Below are 22,192 nucleotides of genomic sequence, written 5' to 3' on the forward strand. Positions count from 1 at the left end.
AGGCACTGTCCTCTAGTTGATAAAGCTGCTTCCTGGCGGGGCACAAATTAACAATTCTGAAGTGACTAGACATGTATACTGGAACTGAAGAATTACATAATTGGATGCCTGATGGTAAACAGCGGGTGTCTCACTGTTAAGAGTGGGAGGTTATAAATAAGGGGAAAAAGCAAGAAGGATGCACGTGGTAATGGATAAGAGTTGGAGACATCAGTATATGAACTCATGTTTAGCTTAAAATACAGATGGCTAAAAACAGAAATATTTATAGATATGTGTATATACACATATATCTCCTTGCTCTGTCAGCTGACATAGCCTAGAAGCATACTTCGCATCCACGTTTTGGTTTCTAACTCTGTTCTCCAACTAAAAGAACCAAGGCTCTTTGGAAAAATGGCTAAGGTCTGAGACTCTAGGACTGAGGCAGGAAATATACAAGATGAGCCTGCAGCATCTTGCAGTGCCAGAAAGCTGAAAAGAAAATGCTCAAAAACAAAACAAAAAAACACAATGATGGGAGTATGAATCAGAACCAAAAGTATAAAAATAGGTAAGTCCATACTGATATAAAGAAATGATTGGATAGATAATTAAATGAGGGAAAAGAGACAAATGCTTTTCAGTCTTGCAGTAGAAATCTAAATAATTAATGCAGATACTCTGCCCTTAAGGAGGTGGAGCATAACTAGCCAGTCCTTCAGTGTGGGCTGCCCATAGTCATTTTTTCCAAAGAGTACAGTACGGAAAGAGAGGGGAAAAAAGCCACTTTCCTGTGGAGAAAGCTGACAAACAGTATCTCAAGCCAGGCAAGCAGGGCTAACATCAATGGTGTTAAGTCATATGCACAGTAAGGTACCCTTGATACGACGCGATGAGCATGCACTTCCCCTCCACAGTCGTCCTTCCAAAAACACATCATGCCAATCTAATCACAAGAAAAACACCAGACAAATCCCAGCTGGGCAACATTCTACAAAATACTTGACTAATACTCCTCAAAACTGTCAAGGCCATTGAAAACAAGGGAAGCATGAGACACTGTCACAACCAAGAGGAGCCTAGACATGGCTACTAAGCACAATACAGCATCCCGGATGGGATCCTGGGACAGAAAAAGGGGGAAACTGAGAGTATCTGAATAATATGGACTATTTACATAATAAGACATCAATACTGGCTTATTAATGTGACAAATGTACCATATTAATATAATATGCTAATAATAAGGGAAATTGGGTGTGGGGTGCACAGGAACTCTCTACACTATCTTTGCAATAATTCTGTAAATCTTAAACTATTCTAAAATAAAAGTTCACTAAAAAAATTAAACATTTACTGGGTCCTTAAGGATATCAAGAAATTATTCTTAATTTTTTTAGAGGTACAATAATGAAACTGTAGTTATGTCTTAACAAGAATCCTTATCCATTAGTAAGACATTCATAAATATCTACATACAAATGTTTAAGTACATATTTACATATAAATATTTTTATGTTACATTTAAATGATGATGATGCTCAAATTAATCCCAGTTGGGAAAGGGGAGTGGGTCAACAGGGATATAAGTGAAAACAACAGGCCACAATTCGATCACTGTTGAAGTGAAGGAACTGGTATAGTGAACCCCCATGGCTTTTCTCTCTAGGTCTGAATATGTTTAAAATTTTCCATAAAGAGTTAAGTAATTGCCTGATTTAAAAATTTAACAGAAAGGGCCAGAAAAAACTCTAGGAATAATATCTCAAAAAGACAAGGGACAAAAAGAAAAAAGTAGAAGAACAAAGGAACAAAGGTTAAAAAAAGAAGAATGAACAGAAGACAGGAGAGAAAAAAGGCTCATGTGAGATATAATATCCAACTATTAGAAGTTCTAGGAAAAGGGCACAGAAACAGTGGAGGGGATATAATAATAAAAAAGAAAACAGCGAAAAATGTCCAGATTTGAAAAGGATAATAGAGTAAATTCCTCGTTTAAGAAGGACTTAAAAATGCTATTATCCTGTTTACAATCATTACCTAGTAGGTACTCAAAACATATTTACTGAGTGAAAATAAATAAATTCAGACTAACACTTAGCTCCAGTAACTTCTAATACAGGGTCCCTCCTTGCTTCACCTCCCATCACAACAGCCAAACACACTGCCCAGAGAAATTTCAGCTAGAGTATTGCTACAAGACTGTTCCTAGGAAAAGGGCTGAGGCAGTTAGTCTAACCCTAAGGAAACCTCAAATGGCCAGACATGGGGAGAGTGACCAAGTCTAAATAAGCTTATAGAACATCACCACAATACAAGCATTATACCCAAGAAATTTCCTTAAAATAGAGCTGGTTTCCAGACCAGGAGAACAGAACAACAGGGCTCTGTTGACGTGTCCACACAAATTCTTTACAAAGAATACGCTAGGAAACAAAATCTTACTCAAAAAAAAAAAGAGGCTGTTCATCATTGTATTTCTTGTGAATTCTAACTAGAAAGGGAAGACTTCAGCTGTAGCTCAATTCTTTATAAATTTCTCTTCTGCTCTCAAGAAATGATTATCTTAGATTTTCCTCCATTCTTCATAGGAACAAAACTACCATCGTAACACCCAGGAACACCTTAAAAATATAAACACAGTACATAAGGTCACAAATCTAAGAGCTCCAGAGGAAAAAACGACTACTTACTGTTTTATTCTGGGGTCTCCATGCCGAAATTATGATTTTTCACAAAATACTTTAAGAATTCTACTACAATATAAATAAGAATTCCAGAGAAATGGAACAATTTTCCTGAAAAGCCGAATAACCCCTGGAACCTATGAACATGTTCAGTTACACGGCAAAGGGGGAATTAAGGTTGCAGATGGACTTATGGTTGCCAGTCAGCTGATTTTCAAACAGGGATATTATCCTGGATTAGCTGGGTGGGCCCAATGCAATCATTCCTTGGAACGCAAGAGGGAGGCAGAGGGGAGGCAGAGAATGGTCAAAGAGATGCAGTGTTGCTGGCTTTAAAGATGAAGGAAGGGGGCCACAGTTCAAGGGCAGATGCCAGAAACTGGAAAAGGTAAGAACACGGATTCTCCCCAAAGCCTCCAAAAAGGAACGCAGCCCTGCAGACACCTTGATTTCAGCCGGCGGAGCCCTGGACTGACTGCTAGCCCACAGAATGAGGTGATGATAAATCTCTGCTGTTTTAAGACACTAGGTTTGTGACAACCTGTTATTGTTAGTAGCAAGAGAAAACTAATATATCCTGTTTCCTTAAATTCTATAATTAGACATTTCTGTTTCTTCTGTTTTAAATCCAATCCTATTCCTAATGTCTGCAATTTCTATGCTTTAAATATTTGTTCCCTCCTTTCTGTGGACCTTCCCAGTGGACTGAGAGCTAGGCCAACACGCGCGCACCTGAAAAGGAAGGAGAGAGGAGTCAGTGTGAGAGCTTGCGTGGGTTCCAGAGGCTGCAGGCAAACTCTCCCTGCCCGGCCAGTCTTGTAACATGTTGCGAATCTCATCAGCAAGTCCAAGTCAGCTCCTGCTTGACTTCATTCAAACCTTTTTAAGTGTCTTGACTTAAGCCTTTACAGGTTTCAGATGAGTAACTTTAGCCACACTGATTAGAACGGTGGGTGGCAGATGTCAGTTAACACGTATGTCTCTCGAGAGCATAGCTACGCTCTCCAGGGTACCGCTGCCTCAGCATCCCTTTGGTTTGGCCAGGCCACCTGCGAGAGCCTTGAACTGACAGGAACCCCTCCTACAAGTACGAGCCTAGGTAACAGCCCAGAGTCACAGGTAAACGTAGGTTCCCTGCCTCCCAGCACCTTCTCCTGGTGCGCCTCTTAGATAAAAGCCCTGTGGAGCTTACCAAAACCCCACTCTTTTTGGTTTGAATTTACCAATCCAGCCTTAGCCCAGGAAGCCCAAAGCACTCCACCCACAGACAATAAAAAGGGCGAGCACCCAGGTCCTGTCTCTCTCTCTGCCTGCACCCTGCCCTGACCTCCCTGTGTGGCCGCCCGAGGTGTGCCCTGTACCTCCTCCAGGACCTGTGAGTAGTAAACTCCTCTCTCTCAATTTCTCTTGTGGTCTTTTGTTGAGTCTCAGCTCAACATCCAGCACCCTAGGGCTCTACTCAACCAACAGTGATTTAACAAAATCACAACAATGTTTAATAAATCAAAACGCCAAGTGCACTAGCGGTTTAGTGTATCCTTTTGTTGGATGATAGAATGAATGTACAATTCCTTCAGTAGCCTCAACTTCCTTTTTTTAGATTCAATTTTTTGTCCTTAAACCAGTCAAGTTATAGTGCAAGAGTGAGTCCCGTTTTAGCTGAGCCTCAGACTCTCTGCACATTACATCAAATGGAGTTTCAGAAATATGAAAAAAAAGCATTTCCTTTTGTTTTGTTACACTGTAGAACTTCACCTCTTAAGGACACTATATGTTTTTTGGTGGGGGAATGAGGTGGCAGTAATAAAAATATCACGAGATGAAATTTATGAGTACATTCTACTAACCCTATAGATTTATTAATTATAGCATTTAAGATTTGCCAGTAAGTTTTGGATAAGAGTAGAAGATGAGTGGAATGTTCTAGGAAAACAGAATATCAGGAATAACAACCATCATATTGTAATACTGAAGAGCAATTTCACATGCAAAAAAATTTAACAACTGAATAGGAGCTGGTATGGACATAGGTAAGGCGCTAAGAAGCTTTCTTTTATTTAAAATATGAAAATAAATATGCACTGGGATAATCGATACGGTAGTTTATAATTGCACAATATTGAAATACTCTTAATGCTCACTGTTAGGAGACTAATTGAATAAACAATATATATCTTCAAAATAAAGTAGTACACAGTGGTAAAAAGAAACAATGAGGAAGAGCTCCATAAAGTGATATGAAGTAATTAAATAACTTAAATGACTATGATGTGGAGGGAGGTGATCTCAAAATGAAATACAAACTAACAAATGAACCTACCAGGGTTACAAATGAGTAACGACCCGCACTGAAGGGGATGAGAACTAAAAGAACTAACCTAAGTAAACCCAGAACAGTACTTTGTATACTGTAAAGCTGAAGTTAAAAAAGAATGGTACAAAAACATTGCAAGTTAGTAAATTTATTTTTCATGGGGTATGGGTTAGCAATTCTGAAACTGTGTCTGTGTCTATATATACACTTAATATATGTAATATTTATATTTATATATATATATATATATATATACACTCACTAGGATTGAACAACTAAGTAGATATACAGTGATTAACAAGAGCTAAGTTTCTCACTTCCTGAGAACAGAGTTAAAAATAAGAAAAGGCGAAAGGCCAGAATAAATTCTGTTGTACTAGACTGGAAGCAAAGGCATCAGTATGAACTCCCAGCCTTTAACGTATTAACAAATGGATACATAAATACACAGTCATGTACTGCATAACGCTGTTTCCGTCAACAACAAACCACATACACTACGGTGGTCCCATAAGAGTAGGACCTTATAGCCTAGGTGTGTAGTAGGCTATACCACGTAGGTTTGTGTAAGTGCACTGTGTTATGTTCACACAATAACGGAATCCCTTAACGACCCTTTTCTCAGAACATATCCCCGTTGCTAAGTGACGCATGACTGTAGATTTGCATATACACACAGTTTCTAGCTCTGTCTGTTATGATGCCTAAAAGCAATTACACCTCACTAGCAACAAGCACACCTAGCCCCCAGATCTTGAGTTCTAAATATCATTTTCCAATAAAGTTCTTCCTGGGAGAAATGTTGATCCCAAGGCTGGGGTAGGAAAAAGACAAGATGAGCCCATAACATCTGTAAGGCCAGAAAATAATGGGGGTATGCCAGAAAGGCATAGGAATCAAACGGAAGGAGCTCCCAATGACCAAATCTGGAACACTTGGAACAAATAAAGATAATAATGGATTATACATGTGGAATAAATATCCATGAGCCCACACTGATATAAATTAAATAAATAAATAAATAAATAAATAAATGGAAGGGACAGCTCCTACTTATAGAATTCCAATTAACAAAGAATCAACAGATGCTAAAATTAATAGGCAAAACTATAAAAAATAGAATGTTCGCATAGTCAAAATATCTGTCCACAAGACACTTATTAATAACAAAGGGAAATACAGTAACTTTGCAGTAAAGAAACCTGGCAGATACTACCTTGGTCAAGCAACCAAAGTTAACATCATCAGTAACAAATATATACTGAAATCCCGTACTCCTGATATGATGTACTGAAAAGGATGGAACATCATCTTTGTGGCTTTCTTGCCAAAAATACATAATCACAATCTAACTATGAGAAAACACTACATAAACCCACAATGAAGATTATTCTACAAAACAACTCGCCAGTACTCTTCAAAAGTATCAAGATTATGAAAGAGCAAGAAAGACTGAGAACTGTCAGACAGGAGGAGCCTAAGGAGACAGGACAACCAAATACAATGTGGGATCCTGGACTGGATTCTGGACTGGATGAAAGACATTAATGGGAAAACTGGCAAAACCCAAGTAAAGTCTGCAGATTAACTAGTATTGTGTCAACTTAATTTCCTGGTTTTGACAACTGTACTATGGATACGTTATATGTCAACATTAGGAGACAATGAGTAAAGAGTAGACTGGAACTCCTTGTATTTTTAAAAATTTCTCTGTCAGTATAAAATTATTTTGAAACAAAAAGCTAAAAAAGAAAAAATCAAGCTACATCATATATCCTACTTTGTGGGCAGGTAAAACATTCTCATTTGTCACCTTCAGGTTGGCAAGAAAATCTTTTAACCACTAATAAACAGCTTTCAAAACAAATAGACATATTTAGGAAACTAAAATTTTTCAAGCAGAGGGAATTTTCAAAACAAATATCCCTATTTCTTCCAGAACTGAAAACAAGAAAAGGGACAGTAAATCCCAAAGGAAGAAAAAAAATTAGAATTTCAAAGCTAGGAAAAGTCTCAAATCACTTGATGCAACCTCTTAGGATGACGAGCACTCGTAGGTTATATCATATGAAACCCTACTGCTGGAGCTAAGGCGGAAACACAGGCTTCCTGATGGTTAGTCTGATGTTCTCACGCTATTTTCTACTTCATCATATACCAAAAGGTAGAAAGTTTCCACAGACCAGCTTTTCCCCTGTGCCTCCATGCAACCCAACTTAAGCTATCAAGTTGACAGCTTCTGCAAATCCAGGCTGCCTGACTCCTACAACCAGGAAAGGGAGAAGATTGGAGCGCTACCACCTAAATGCCACTAAAAACTGACGAGCCTAAAGGCAACACATTCTGGCTTCTGTTCTGATCACCACAGGACGATAAAACAGAACAGCCTGAGCTGGAAAATATTTACTCATCCAGGCCAGAACCACAACTGCAACAAGTCCTAAAATTAATCCAATTAGTGAATGAAAGGCACTTAACTTCTGAGCCTCAGAGCCTTCAGTAACCAAAACTAGTTCATATCTATCTGAACCAAGTCAGATAATTCAATATTTTCTTCATAAGCATTACTAATTATGCATCTACTCTATGCCAGGTCCTATGCTAGGTAAAAGGGACTTGGTGGTGAACAAATTACTTTTAACTTCACTAACTTTTTCTTTGAAACATAGGCTCTAACCTAGGAGTTTAGATAGTCCAATAACTCCATTTTTATGAAAGAAGAAAAACTCAGAAAATAATATTCTGCTCATGGTTCCATACATAGACCGGAAGTGTGTATGAAGATCTGAGGTACAGATACTGACATAATATTTAAATAATATCTATCTTATACTATTTTAAAAATCTGATTTGTAAACATCATTTGTCTTTTCAGTTTGACATACAAGATTTTTCTTCCATCCATCTTCTTAATTCCCTGGCTTCATTTCCAGCTACTCTCCACCTCACACTTGGTACTCTTAGTCGTGCTGGTATTCCTCTCGTACATCCTAATTTTATGAGACTTCCATGCCACTGTACATGCTGTTCCCTATGGCTAAAATGCTCACCCTCTCTTTTCCTTGACCAGTTGGTCAACTTTATACTCTTAGAAACTCAACTCAAATATCAGTTCCTCTTCAAAACCTTCTGAACACACATACACACACACTCACAGTTAAACCCAGTTTGTGTTATTTTCAGACCATGCACTTACTAATCATAGCATGCATGATACGACTTAAAAAACTATACTATGAAAATCTATTTATAATACATCTGCCTATCATACTAGACTTTGAATTCATTAAGGATAAACATCGCCTTATCTATATCAGTATTTTAGCACATAACAGTATGCCTGGGACATAACAGAATAGAATGCTCAATAAATAGAAGCTCATAATAGAAGCTCAATAACTAATCACTGAATTGAACTTCATATGGTAATATATTTCATCTACAAGAAACAATATAGAGTGAAGAAAAATGGTATGTTTAAAGGGTCACAAAAGCTATATTTGATAAACTTTTTTCCAATATAAGAGTTATATTAACAGACCAAAAAGAAGCTGTGCTAATAATTAAATGCACATGAAAACCTCATTAGTCTGGCAAAAAAAAAAGTGAATTAAGAAAACTTTAGTTTCCTCATCTCATTCTGTCCCTTTATCTGTAAAATAATAGAATTGAATCAGATTCCTTCTATGCCTTCACATTCTGTATTCTGTATCAGAGCACAGCCAAAGCATCAACATCAGGTTGAGATTTTCATTTACCTATATTAGCACAGTCTCAAGTTTCTGTAAGCCGTCCCTCCACTATCACATCTCTGCTAATGTCATATTTTTAGTTACTTTGCAGCATGCTATTATGACACGTGGTACCTTAGAAACTTCCTTTGTAAAGAGGCTATGTCACAATGTGTATGGAAAAATATTGAACATATTAAACACTACCTTTAGCTTAAGAGTTTGTACTTATTTTGAATTAAACGGCATGTCACCATGGCACCTATTTCAACAAGTATATAGCGAGTCCTTACTTAGTGCCAGAAGCCTAAGAGAGTAAGGAGAGAGAATGAAATAGCAACTACCTTCAAAATACGTGGTAGGAACTGCAGATTCAAAGCAACTAGAGACCAGTGTAAGGCAAGAACAGATCATGGAGAGCCAACCAAAGGAGTTTAGATTTGACAGCACAAGGAATGGGAAAATAACAAGTCAAACCAGCAATTTAGGATGAGCTCGGCAGAATGAACAGAAACAATACTAGTCATAACTTCCGAAAGGGAGAAAGTCAATGAATAATGGAATTTTGCCAATTGTACTCTCTAAACCCACTTTCAAAACTGCCCACCCCTCTAGATCTCCATTCTGCCACCGTCTTAGCCCCAGCCACTACCACCTCTCACTTCAATGGGAGCTTCCTGTCTAGCTTTCTTGTTAACTGAATCTTTATACAGAGCATTTTAAAAATGTAAATCGAATTACGTCCCTTTCCAGCTTAAAATCCTCCAACAGCTCCCCTTCAATTTTTAGTATAAAAACCCCAATCCTTCGAGCCCATAAAAGCTCTGCACTAAGGGCTCCTCTCCTGCACTGCTCCTCTGTGTCAGTGCTCAGGGTATCCTGGCCTCTTCATAGCTCCTCAAACGCTCCATGATCCCATCCTGCCTCAAGGCCTTCTCACACACCGTTCACTAGAACATGTAACATCCTTCCAATTACACACACTCTTTTTACCTACTGTATTCCTGGACCAACTTAGCCTAAATATTGTTTCCTAAAAAAGGCTTACCCAACATCCACACCAGACCAGGTTTTCCAATAATATTCTTTCACACTTCGTAATTTTCTTCTGTAGCACTTTCCTCACTTATAAACTGAAGATAATAGTTAATGAGCTAGCTAAATATTTCAACTTCCTCGTTATAACATAAATCCCACTAAAACAGAACCTGTAGCTGTCTCATCACTACCATCCTCAGTGCCTTGCACATACCACTGGCTCAAATACACTGAATGGATTGATGGATGCCTCCCACTTGGGCCCAGAGGAAGAATGGCACTAGGAATGACAATAACGAGAAAATTCAATGCCTAAAAAGTTTACACAGACTTATATTTGGCTTAAAAAGTTAATTCCTGAATCTTTAAAATTATCTGCAGTGTTCTAATTCAGGGATCAGCAAGCTTTTTCTTAAAGGCCAAAGAGTAAATATTTTAGGTTTGTAGGCAACACAGCCTCTGTTGTAACTACTCAATCTTGCCACAGCAGCATGAAAACAGCCAGAAACTATATGTAAATGAGGCGGCACAGCCGCCTTCCAACAAAACCTTATTTACAAAAACAGGTGGGCAGCCTGCAGGCTGTAGCTTGCTGGCTGCTGTTAATACATCTCAAAGAAACAGGAGATAGAAATTAAACAAATGCAAAAAATAATTTCTCTCTTCATTTTAAACTCATAAAGAAGTCTTTCTTGAAATACCATACAAATGTCCCCAAACTCTGGACTCAAAATGGGTTGGCATATATTGTTCATTAGAAACACACACTGAACCTTCCTTTAATGGTCAGAAATGAGTATGTCTCCTCTCTGAATTTGGATCATGAGTTTCTGCTAAGAAGCAACTGTCTCTTTCTTCATATGTATTTCTCAGTAAATAGAGTAGCAGTAGCACACAGTGGGGATTAAAAAATACAAGCTGAACAAATGAATGAACCAAAAAGAAGAAATATAGAGAGCAAGTCCTCCTATATTAGCCCTTTCCCCTTTCACTCTCCCCTTCTTCTATAGTGAGGTGAAGAGATGAACAAGAGGGGAAGCAGATAATCTAAACGTTTTGATTTTCAAAAGAGGCATTCTCCAATAAGACTGCAAACGAACCATTTTCCAAAAGGCTGCCATCTGATAGCAAACAGAAAACAGAGGACAGCAGTAAACAGGTACTTCTCCACCCTAAGGAAGAAACCAGCATGAATCCACGCTGACACGTGGTACAGCAGAGACAATGACATGGGAGCCAGAGATTCCAAGTCTGAACTCTTCTGTGTCTCATAAGTGATTTTGTGACTTAACCTTTCTAGGCCTCAGTATCTTCATCTATGAAATGAGTAGAGAAGACCAAACGATCTCTATGTCCTTGACGTGATGGCATCTAATTTTTCTGCCTATAGAAGACACTACTGGGGCCCTGTGGCGTAGTGGTTAAGTGTGCAGCTCCACTTAGGTGGCCCAGATGCTCGGGTTCAGATCCCAGGCACAGACCTACACCACTCATCAGCCGTGCTGTGGTGGTGAGCCACACACACACTGGAGGCAGACTGCCACAGATGTTAGCTGAGGGCAAATCTTCCTCAGCAAAGAATAAAAAGACGCTACAGCTTTGCCAAACATTTGTAAAAGGCCAAATGGATGGAAGCAGAAGCAAAAGCAAAATCTCATAAAACTGAATAATGGGGGCGAGGGGGTGGGGGGAAGAGTATATATTCTCCACTGTGATTAAGTGTAACTAATATTATCTATAACAAAAATTCAGAATAAATGTACAAACTGACTGTCACAGAGTGCATATCTGTCCAATATCCAGGAAAACAAAAGCTGGGTGTTATAAAGTAATCCCATACTCCTTTTATGGTAAATCATAGGGCAGCCACATCTAGCATTCTGAGCAGTCATGATCCTCACATCCCAACAGAAACACAATGGAAATGTGAGACAACTAAAATGATCAAACGAGTAAAAAGTCTATAGGAACAAGACAAAAAAAGAAAAGAACGCTTTATCCCTCAGTGGGAAGGAATCTAGATCTGTAATTATTTTAAGCAGCTATTGATGTAAGGCAATCAATAACATCAAACAGATGCATTTATCATGTACACTGTTAGTAAATAAAGAGTCTATCATACTTTGCAATCTACACAGTGCTAATCTAACATTATATGTACTTAACTGACAGTACTGGACACTATTTTCAAGTCAGGGTCTATAAACAATTTTTCCTAGAAAACAGAGTTGAAAATATCTAAAATCTAACAAAGCCAATGATTTCACCATCCTATTAGTCTTTAATTGCCTTTCTTAGAAATGAGTTGTCTTTAAATTCTGTCAATTTACAGAAAATACAAGTACACATATATAACCTGCTACAAATTATTCCCAGTTATTATATCAAACGTTGAGAGTAAAAATATTCAAATATCTCCAAATAAGAAAATTTATGACTAGCTCTAGCACTACATCATTAAATTAGTGAACAGTCATTAGTGAAGGCTCCTTGAATAACTATACCATCAGTTTAGATTAACTTAAACTGAAAAAATGAGTTTGGCTAAACTGTGCTTACAATTTACAATTTTATTCTTTAAATCAAATTTAGAACCTATTAATGCTAAATTTGTCAACCTCCAAAGAATAATTTTTTTTTATTTTAAATTTAATAAGAGTATTATTTTTTTAAAAAACTGAAAAGTATGCTGCCAGTTACCTTAAGCAGAATAATGGCCTCCTCAAACCCAGCCAGATCTTACTTCCTGGATCCTGTGACTATGTCAGGTTACACAGCAAGGAAGAATTAAGGTTACAGATAGAATTAAGGTTGCTAATGAGCTGGCCTCAAAATAGGGACAGTATACAGGACTATCAGGTGAGCCCAATGTAATCACAAGGGTTCTTGAGTGGAAGAGGGAAACTGAAAAAAGGTCACAGTGACATAATGTGAGACAACCCACCACCCCGCCTCTGAAGATGGAAGGGGCTGCAAGCTAAGGAATGTGGACAGCCTGCAGAAGCTGGAAAGGGCAAGAAAACAGATTCTCCAGTAAAACGTTCAAAAGGAAAGCAGCTTTGTCTACCGTGCTTTTAGCCCAGGAGATCCATTTTGTACTTATGACTTCTAAAACAGTAAGACAATAAAGTTTATGCTGTTTTAAGCCACTAAGTTTGTGGTAATTTGTTACAGCAATAAGAGAAAACCAATACACCAACAGATTTATAAATGAGTTTTTCATTAAACTCTAAATCTGATTACAAAAACAACAAACATCAGAATGCCTAGCACTCTTAATGAAATTCTTTTAAAGAACAATAATTGTGTAGTTCTTTTTCTCTACAAACTCACAAAAACATGGTATTATACGTGCTATTTTTTCCAAATAAATAATAATATTGTTGCCCTTTGAAACAGTTTCGAAATAACTGCCTCTTGAATCTTTAGGGCTAAGCTGATCCCAGATTCTTATAAATCCTTCCAATATAAGATATTGTGCACTTTCCTGATTATGATTAAATATATTCACATAAACTAACCATTATAATTATATAATTTACACCAAATTTTGAATTTAACCAGTGTTCGAAAAATGAAGCTTTTAGCTCTCTAGACAATTCTAAACCCAAGCTTCCATATTAATCCCATAAAATGATACAAATCCTATAAAACTTACTATACACAGATTATTTTTCGTGATTTTTGTTGTCATTCACTTTGACAATAAAACAAATACATGCAGAGGTCTGGGAATGTTTACACTGTATCTATATTATCAAGATTAAGATGTCCAAGAACCATCTCTACAAATATTCCTTCAGGCAGGCAGGATTTTGGGCATGGGGAATGAGACACGAGAAGTCAGAGATGGAGCAAGGGGAGGGAGGCAAACACAGGGGTGGCCGAGCACAGGGATTAGAACCTAAGGAACATGAAAAGAGGACCCATGCACGGGCTGGCCTAGCACACGAGGGCTTGAGCACATCAGGGGGGATCATGACACTCACGTGGAGGACATGGAGAGGAAGGGTCTGAGGCACGACCTGGTGCGGGGTATGAGAATTTAAGGAGAGTACATGTGGAGGACGACCTCATGGGCCCAGGGCCCATGACAGGGTAGAGAGGTCATCCATGCATGGTGGTGGCCTACTGTGGGGGTTTCAGAACCCAAGTAGGGTGAGAAAGACATCAAGGGGGAAGAGGAAGTGGCAGCAAGAAAGGGAAATTGGTTACATAGAGGGAGGTTGATCAAATAAGTAAATATTTTAATGATAACAGAAGCCAGGTTTATCACCATCAGAGATGGGAGGTTACAAATACAGAAAGAGAGAAAACTAGAAAGAATCCTGTGGTGATGGACTGAAAGGTATTAGTGTGAACTCATGATTTTCAATATATATAGTTAACACAGAAATATTGACGGAAATGTAGGTCTGTGTATATATACACACATACCTGTATTCCCTACCTCTGTCCATTAAAGATGCCTGGGAGAGCACTTATCAATAGCAACGAGCATATCTAGCCTCCAGAACTTGGCTTCAAAACAGCATGTTCAATTAAAAAGAACCAGGGCTCTTGGAGAAATGGCTGAGTCTAAGTCTAGGACAGAATAAGTATAAGATGAGACTAGAACATCTTGTACAAGAAAGCAAGGGAATGCTCACAGAATCACAGATACAGAAGAAAAGGACACAGAAGCCAGCTGGAAGGAGCACTCAACTGGCCAGGAGACGGAAGAGATTAATGACCATGACAACCAAAACTAACACGGGATTCTAACTTGGGTCTCTGCTACCGAAGGTATTAGTCAACTGGAGAAACTCAATGGCATCTGAGGATTGGATGGTACTAATGTATCAACGTTAATCTGATTTCAATGGTTATGTAGCGGAATGTTCTTCTTCCTAAGAAATACACAGTAAAGTATCTGAGAGTGATGGGGCATCAGGTAGGGAACTTACTCTCAAACAGCTCAAGGAAAAAAAGATAAAGTCACGTGTACTGTATGTTGCCACTTTTTCACAGGTACAACTACACTGGTCTCTGGAGCACTTCGTAGAGATTGTCAATACTATGCACTCCACCTCCTCACCATCATTTCGTGACTATGAATGAATGTGGGAAGTAACTGTCTCCACAGTGGCCTTGGCAGAAAAGATCATAAGGAGGCTATTAACAACTCATAGTGAAGGAAAGGACAAACATGAATAAGTTCAAAAGTTCAGCCATGAAACTAGTCTTATGGACCACAGACCAAAATTTGAGACTTTATTCTAAACCAAAACAACAGAATTTAAACAAAAATAACAAGAAACTTAATACTGATGCAAAATCTACGGTAAAACCTGAGGGACAAGTGGTATAAACATCAAAAAATGAGAATTTTACAAAGTAAATTAAAAAATTTAAATACAATTCACATCACTGGCACTTTAGTTATGTAGGTTCCTAATTTCATTTCAAAATACCAACAGGTTCTACCCTGGGGTAGGAAGAAAGATGAATAAGACACAGCCCAGTTCTCGCTTTCAAAAGGGAAAGCTTCAGTGTAGGTGGGGAGACCAACATAAAGTAGCACACCGCTAAGCAAAATAGAGTGCTAAAACTCAGAGGAAGCAATACGGTTAGAAGCAGACAGGAAGGAGCGATTAATTCTAACTGAAAATCACCATTTACTGAGTACCTACCTACACACGCTAAGTCAGTATCAGGGCAAAAAAAGATAAAAAGCAGCAGCCTTCATTTCACTATCCAGCAGGAAGAAGGAAAGCAGAAAACCAGGACGTGATTTAAAAATGCTATGGGGTCTCACCAGGGAACAGCGAACCCTTCCTTCAGGGGAGGGGAGGGAAGAGAAGTCTGAATTTAGCCAAAAAGAACGAACAAAGTTGACAGCAGAGGAACCCCGGGAAGAGGGCAGGCTGTGCTGGAGCACAGCACAGGCACATATAAGGCAGCAGCAGCATGAGCTCACCAGAGCTCCATGAAGACAGTCGGGGGAGCTATGAGAGACGGCTAAACTGGGTGCCAAGCAGAACGGAGACAAGTTGCCACGACCTCTAAAATCATATGTGTGAATACCATTTACCAAGATTAAAGTATTCCTGGCCTCTTCCTTCAAGTAAAAAAACCTGGGCTAAATTAAATGACAGTAAGACCACTGATACAAAATTAGAGAATAATTAAAAATTTCCTGGAATTTCCTCTAAAATTCAAAGTAAAACCAAATAAGGAAAATACAAGCCAGATTTGATACTTTAATGTTCCTCTGCTATATTTTTAGACTACAAAACATTCCAAAATTCAGTACAAATAAACTAGGGAACTCATATTCCCGTGTAAACTACTGCTAAGAATATTATGACCTTCAGCTCACATTTAAGTCTCAATAAAGTCTAACAGCATCGGTCTCCAAGGTAGAAACCCCAATCCAGCTAGTGGTTCCCCTAGTAAAACAGTGGTAAAGAAATGTGTAACAAATGAGTTAGCATTGTGAAAAATAAAAGCGTAACTCCTTATTACGTGTGTCAGAAGCATTTAAGCAAGAGTTTGAATCTAAATTTTAAAGTGAAAAAGACTCTATTTAAATGATACGGTTAAACTTGCTACTATGTGAAGACAAGTCAAGGCTGATAAAACAGAAAAACAAAGCTATAGATACTTCCAGGGTCACCCAGTTCAACCACTGCTTTAGGCTCCCTATAAAAACCCTTCCAAAAATAAAAGCCCTCCACATGATGATTTAAAATTATCAATTCCTAAATATTTTAGTGTTAGGAAATGAGTCATCATGACATTGTAGTTCAACTCCTCTTCAGTGACGCTCTCGTACTGGTCAGGGTACTGCAGCAAGAGGACTCAGAGGATGGCTCACTGCGCTTACAAGATGGAAAACGTCTTCGCCTAAAATTGCGCACATACAATACGATTCTGACGATATTTAACAGGAAAAATATTACTGTACTTCATCTTCCAATCTTCAAAAAAGTTAAATATCAATTAAAAGTTTATTGAGTTAAAAAATGCTCAGTTATCCTGAGTAGACACAAGGCTGAAAATCAAGAATACCAGACTGAGAGTACACTAATTAGTAAACTAATTCCCAATCTATTAATATCTATTTACTCAACTCCTCTGAAATTCATCCAAATCCCTAACAGGAGTTAGTAACTGGTCCATAGCTACTTCAAAGGATTATTATAAAAATATAAAAGATGACTAAAAAAAGATACTGTCACGCAGTGAACAGAGATAACTTTACACCAGTACCTGTGTGAAGGCCTCCAGACCACCCCCAGCTTAGATGATACGAGGAGGACTCACGGGACTCAGCACACAGTCATATTCACAGCTATGACCTGTCCCAGAAAAGGACACAGAGCAAAATAAGCAAAGGAAAAGGCTCAGGGGGCAAAGGTGAAGGAAACCAGGTGCAAGCTTCCAAGAGTCCTCCCTCGGGGGGAGTCACACAGGACGTGTTCAATTCCTCCAGCAACAAGCTGTGGCAACAGATGGAAAGTGCTGTCTACTACAGATATTCTTAAGAAATTTGGTGGTTTTCATTAGCAGCTGGTCATGTAGGCACCCTCTGCCTAGCACATACCAAAACTCCAGAAACCCAGAAGAAAAGCAGGTGTGCAGCATAAACCACACAGTTTGTACAGTTTGGGACAGTGAGCCACTCTCATCACTGAGGGGAAGGCTGACATCACTGTAGGGGAACCGTTTGCCAGCAAGGGTCAACCTTCCTAAGGACAGGCAATCTCGGGCCCACTATGTTAACTCTTTTCTGCACAGTACTCTGAGTATATTATGAAGGAATATTAAAGAGGGTTAATTACCATGCCTCATACACTCCAGATGGATTAAAGTCTTAAATGTAAAAAAAGTTGAAAGTAGAAGATGATGAAATAACAATAAATAGCTAAGATTTACCAAGCTCTTGCTATACCCCTGGCAGTAAGCATTTTTATGTAAGACCATATTTAATGTTCACAGCAATCTCCTGAGCAAGTCAGCGATGATAAAATACTCACCAGCCCGGATCACGTGGCTGGTACACCATTCAGGCTCGTACTTCCTGATATCAGCCCTGGAGGCAGGTACTGATATTATCTCCATTTCACAAGAGAAGGAACACTCATAGAGGACCAAGGACACATAGCTGTACACGACAGAGATGGGATTTCTAACTTAGCTTGTTCCAGAGCCCTGGCTCTTAATTGCTGTGCTGTATTACCTCTCAATATACAAAATACCTGTATGGTGCTAGGACAGAAAGGGATTTTTTTTTTTTTTTTTTGAGAAAGATTAGCCCTGAGCTAACATCTGCTGCCAGTCCTCCTCTTTTTGTTGAGGAAGACTGGCCCTGAGCTAACATCTATGCCCATCTTCCTCCACTTTATATGTGGGACGCCTATGTCTATATGTGGGTGCCATGTCTGCACCCAGGATCTGAACCGGAGAACCCCAGGCTGCCAAAGCGGAACGTGGGAACTTAACTACTACACTACCGGGTTGGCCCCAGAAAAGGATGTCTTAAACGCACACACACACAGTAAAAACCATGAAGAAAAACATTACTAAATACAACTACATCAAAACTTAGAATTAAGCATGGTAACAGGCACAAAAAAACACAATTATAAACCAATCACTGAGAGATTATTTGCAACATATTTAACAGGAAATAAACTCAGACACATAAGAAACTTTTCCTTATCAATAAGAAAAAGACAAACAACCCAATAGAAAAATCAGCAAAGTAAATAAGTAATTCACATAAAAGGAAACCAAACAGTGGGAAATACAGGAAAAAAAATTGATAGAATTAAGAATGATATAAATGCAAAATAAAATAACACACCATTCCACACTCACCAGACTGGCTAAAGTTTTAAAGTTAGATAACTGGAAGTGGGGTGATGATGAGGAGCAAGAGAAGTCTTAATTCACTGCTGGGAAGGATAAATTGGTAGAGCCATCATGGGGAGATATTTGGCAGCATCTAGAAAGAAGATCCACACACCCTCTGATCCAGCAACGCTATTCCTAGTTTTATATCCCAGAGAAACCCTGACATGTATGACATGTATGACCAAAGACACATGAGTAAGAATGTTCATTACTGCACTGTCTCAATATTACTATTATTAGTGAGAAATAACTCAAACATCCATTAGTGGGGGAACAGAGAGAAAAAACTATAAATGATATTACTCAGCAGAAAACTGAATGAACTAGACCTATAATACAAATATGCATGTATCAGAAAAACATAAAACTGAGTAAAAAAAAAAAAGAATTTGCAGGACATTATGTATCACTTACATAAGTCGTAACACTTATAGTAAGTCGTAAAATACATACACAAAACAATACTATGTATTGTTCACAAATATATAAATGTATTAAAGGTAAAAAAAAAAAATGAAGGTGGCTTGTACAACATGGCTTAGAATTCATCGTTTTAAAGGAAGACCCATCAGAAGAAACTCACTGTTGTATTTACCACTGGGGTGCTACTGGATACATTATTTACTACACAATAAAGCCTTCTCTTTATGAGAATCCATGCATACGTTAGAGGAAGAAAAGGCTGAAAATTGATGCTCTAGTTTCCATGTCAAGAATTCTGGAAAAGAAAAAGCAAATTAAACTAAAAGAAAGTAGAAAGTAAGGAAATAAAGATATGATCCAAAATCAATAAAACAGAAAAAAGGTAAACGATAGAGAAAAATCATGAAAGCCCAAATATGGTTCTTTGAAATAAAGAAAAAGAGAGGAAACACCACTTACCAATATCAAGAATGAAAAAGTGAACAGCACCATAAGACGATAGAGACATTAAAAAAATAAGATAACCACTGCACCACTGGGTCAACCCCAAGATAAAGTTCGCACGTTCCACTTTGATGGGCCGGGGGTTCACCTGGGTGCGGACCTATGCAACACATATCAACCCATGCTGTGGCAGGTGTCCCACATATAAAGCAGAGGAAGATGGGCATGGATGTTAGCTCAAGGCCAGTCTTCCTCAGCAAAAAAGAGGAGGACTGGTAGCAGATATTTGCTCAGGGCTAATCTCAAAAAAAATAATAATAATAATCCCTTTTACCAACAAATGAAAACACAGATGATTTTCATAGATGAAAAATACATTCTCAAAAACCAACAGAAGAAGAAATAAACATATAAATCTAAATGCACCAATACCTATTTTTAAAATTAAATCTGTTATTAAAATCTTTCTCACAAACAAAACTCTAGGTCCAAAAGGTTTCACTGGCGAATTCTTTAAACATTTAAGAAAGAAGTAACATCAGTTGTATATAAACTTTTTCAAAGGGAAAAAAAAAAAAGGGGAAACTTTCTCAACTCATTTATAAAGCCAGCATAACCTTAATACCAAAACATGACAAGAACACCAAAAAAAAAGAGAGTGAAAAATTACCGAGTAGTCTTGACTATAAATGCAGAAAACCTAAATAAACTATTAGGAAATCAAGTCTAACATTTAAAAGGATAATACATCACAACCGAGTGAATTTACTGCAGGAATGGAAAGGTAGTTTAATACTTGAAAATCAAGAAATGCAATCTACCACACTAAGAGAAAAAAATAATAATAACTTGATCATTTCAATAGATGTAGAGAAAGCATTTGGTAAAAATTAACACTCACTCACAACAAAAATTCAGCAAATGAAATAAAAGGGAACTTCCTTAATCTGATGAAAGATATCTACAACCCCGACCCCCAACAAATACAGAAATTTTAGCGATGAACTATTAACACTTCCCTGAAATTCTATCACCTTTTCACTTCAACAGCATGTTGGGGGTCCTAACCAGTCAATAAAGGGGAGGGTGGGGGATGGAGGCTTTGAAAATGGTATCATTGTATAGTATATGCAGAAATTCCAAAAATAGTCACAGGTAGATTATTAGAACTAGTAAGTGAATTTACCAAGATCACAGGAAAAACAAGTCAAAACACAAAAATCAGGGGCCGGACCCATGGCACAGTGGTTAAGTCCGGCGTGCTATATTTCAGCAGTCCAGGTTCACAGATTCGAATCTCAGGCACAGACCTATACCAGTCGTGAGCCATGCTGTGGCAGTGACCCACATACAAAATAGAGAAAGACTGGCACAGATGTTAGCTCAGGGGTAATCTTCCTCAAAACAAGAACAAAGAGAAAGAATGGCAACAGATGTTACCTCAGAGTGAACCTTCCTTATGAAAAAAACAAACAAAAATCAAATATATTTGTATATATAAAAAAACAGAAAATAAAATCTTAAAAGTGGTACCATTTATAGCAACAAAATCAAATACCTAAAAAGAAAGCAAAAATGTATAAAATGTTATAGAAAAGTACAAAACATAAGCAAGAAACATTTCTAAAGACTCAAATAAATGAAGAAACATACCTTATTCATAAACTAGAAGATTCTATAGTAAGTACATCAGTTCTCCCCAAATTAATCTATAAAGTCAATGCAATCCCATTCAAAACCCCTGCAGGTTCTTTGCAGAAACTGCCAAGTTCATTCTAATATTTAAACAGATTACAAATGGCAAGCTAGGGCAATCTTGGAAGAGAACAAAGCTGGGAGAATTACACTACCAGATGTCAGTACTTATGTTAAAGCTACAGTAATTAAAACAGCGTAACACTCACACAAGGATAAACAAAGGGACAAATGAACTGAAAAAGAGTCAAGAAATACAGAGATAGAGTCACTGATTTAGGACAAAGATAACCCTGCAGTAGAGTGGGGTGAAGAGGACTTTTCCAAAAAGGAAAAAAACTAATCTTGACCTCTACTTCACACCATGCACAAAAATAATTTCCAGGTAGCTTGTAGATCTAAATGTGAAAAGTTAAAAAACTAAGCTTTTAAAAGAAAACACTGGAAGATACCTTCATGACCTTAGGGTAGACAAAAATTTCAAACAGTTCAAAAAAATGCTAACAATCAAGAAAAAAGCAGTAAATTGGACTACATTAAAATTAACTTCTATTTGTCAAAAGATACTATTAAGAAATTTAAAAAGCAACCCACATATATAAAATATATACACATGTGCATATGTGTATGTGTGTATGTATATACATAAAAAACTTATATCCAAAATACATGAAGGATTTTTACAAACCAATAAGAAAAAATACATACAGCCCAATAATAGGCACTTTACAAAAGAGGATATCCCAATGGCAAATAAACATATGTGAAGGTGTCTAACAAGTGGTTATCACAAAGCACAAGACAAAACTCTCAATGCAAACTATGACACTCCCACCAGAAAAGCAAAAATGCAAAATACAGACAACACCAAGAGTTGACTAGAAAGTGGCTTGTCTGGAATGCTCGCTTATGGCCAGTGGGAGTGTAAACTGGTACAACCACTTTGGAAAACTGAAGGCATCTAAAGCTATATATAT

At 37.8% G+C, this 22,192-nt stretch overlaps 1 protein-coding gene across 11 annotated transcripts in view; it reads right to left on the reverse strand.

Moving 5' to 3' along the window:
• The window catches only part of CCSER2 (coiled-coil serine rich protein 2), a 172,155-nt gene that overhangs the window by 104,322 nt on the left and 45,641 nt on the right, over positions 1-22,192 (reverse strand). For 2 of the 11 annotated variants that reach the window (XM_070616411.1, XM_070616430.1), the window contains exon 1: positions 8,742-8,837. The exons of the other annotated variants lie outside the window; for them this stretch is intronic. The gene's annotated coding sequence lies outside the window, so the exon portion shown is untranslated. Of the gene's footprint in view, positions 1-8,741; positions 8,838-22,192 lie in introns of those variants that run through there. 11 annotated transcript variants of the gene reach the window in all.

This window comes from Equus przewalskii, chromosome 1 (assembly GCF_037783145.1).
Source record: "Equus przewalskii isolate Varuska chromosome 1, EquPr2, whole genome shotgun sequence".
Taxonomy (NCBI): Eukaryota; Metazoa; Chordata; class Mammalia; order Perissodactyla; family Equidae; genus Equus; species Equus przewalskii.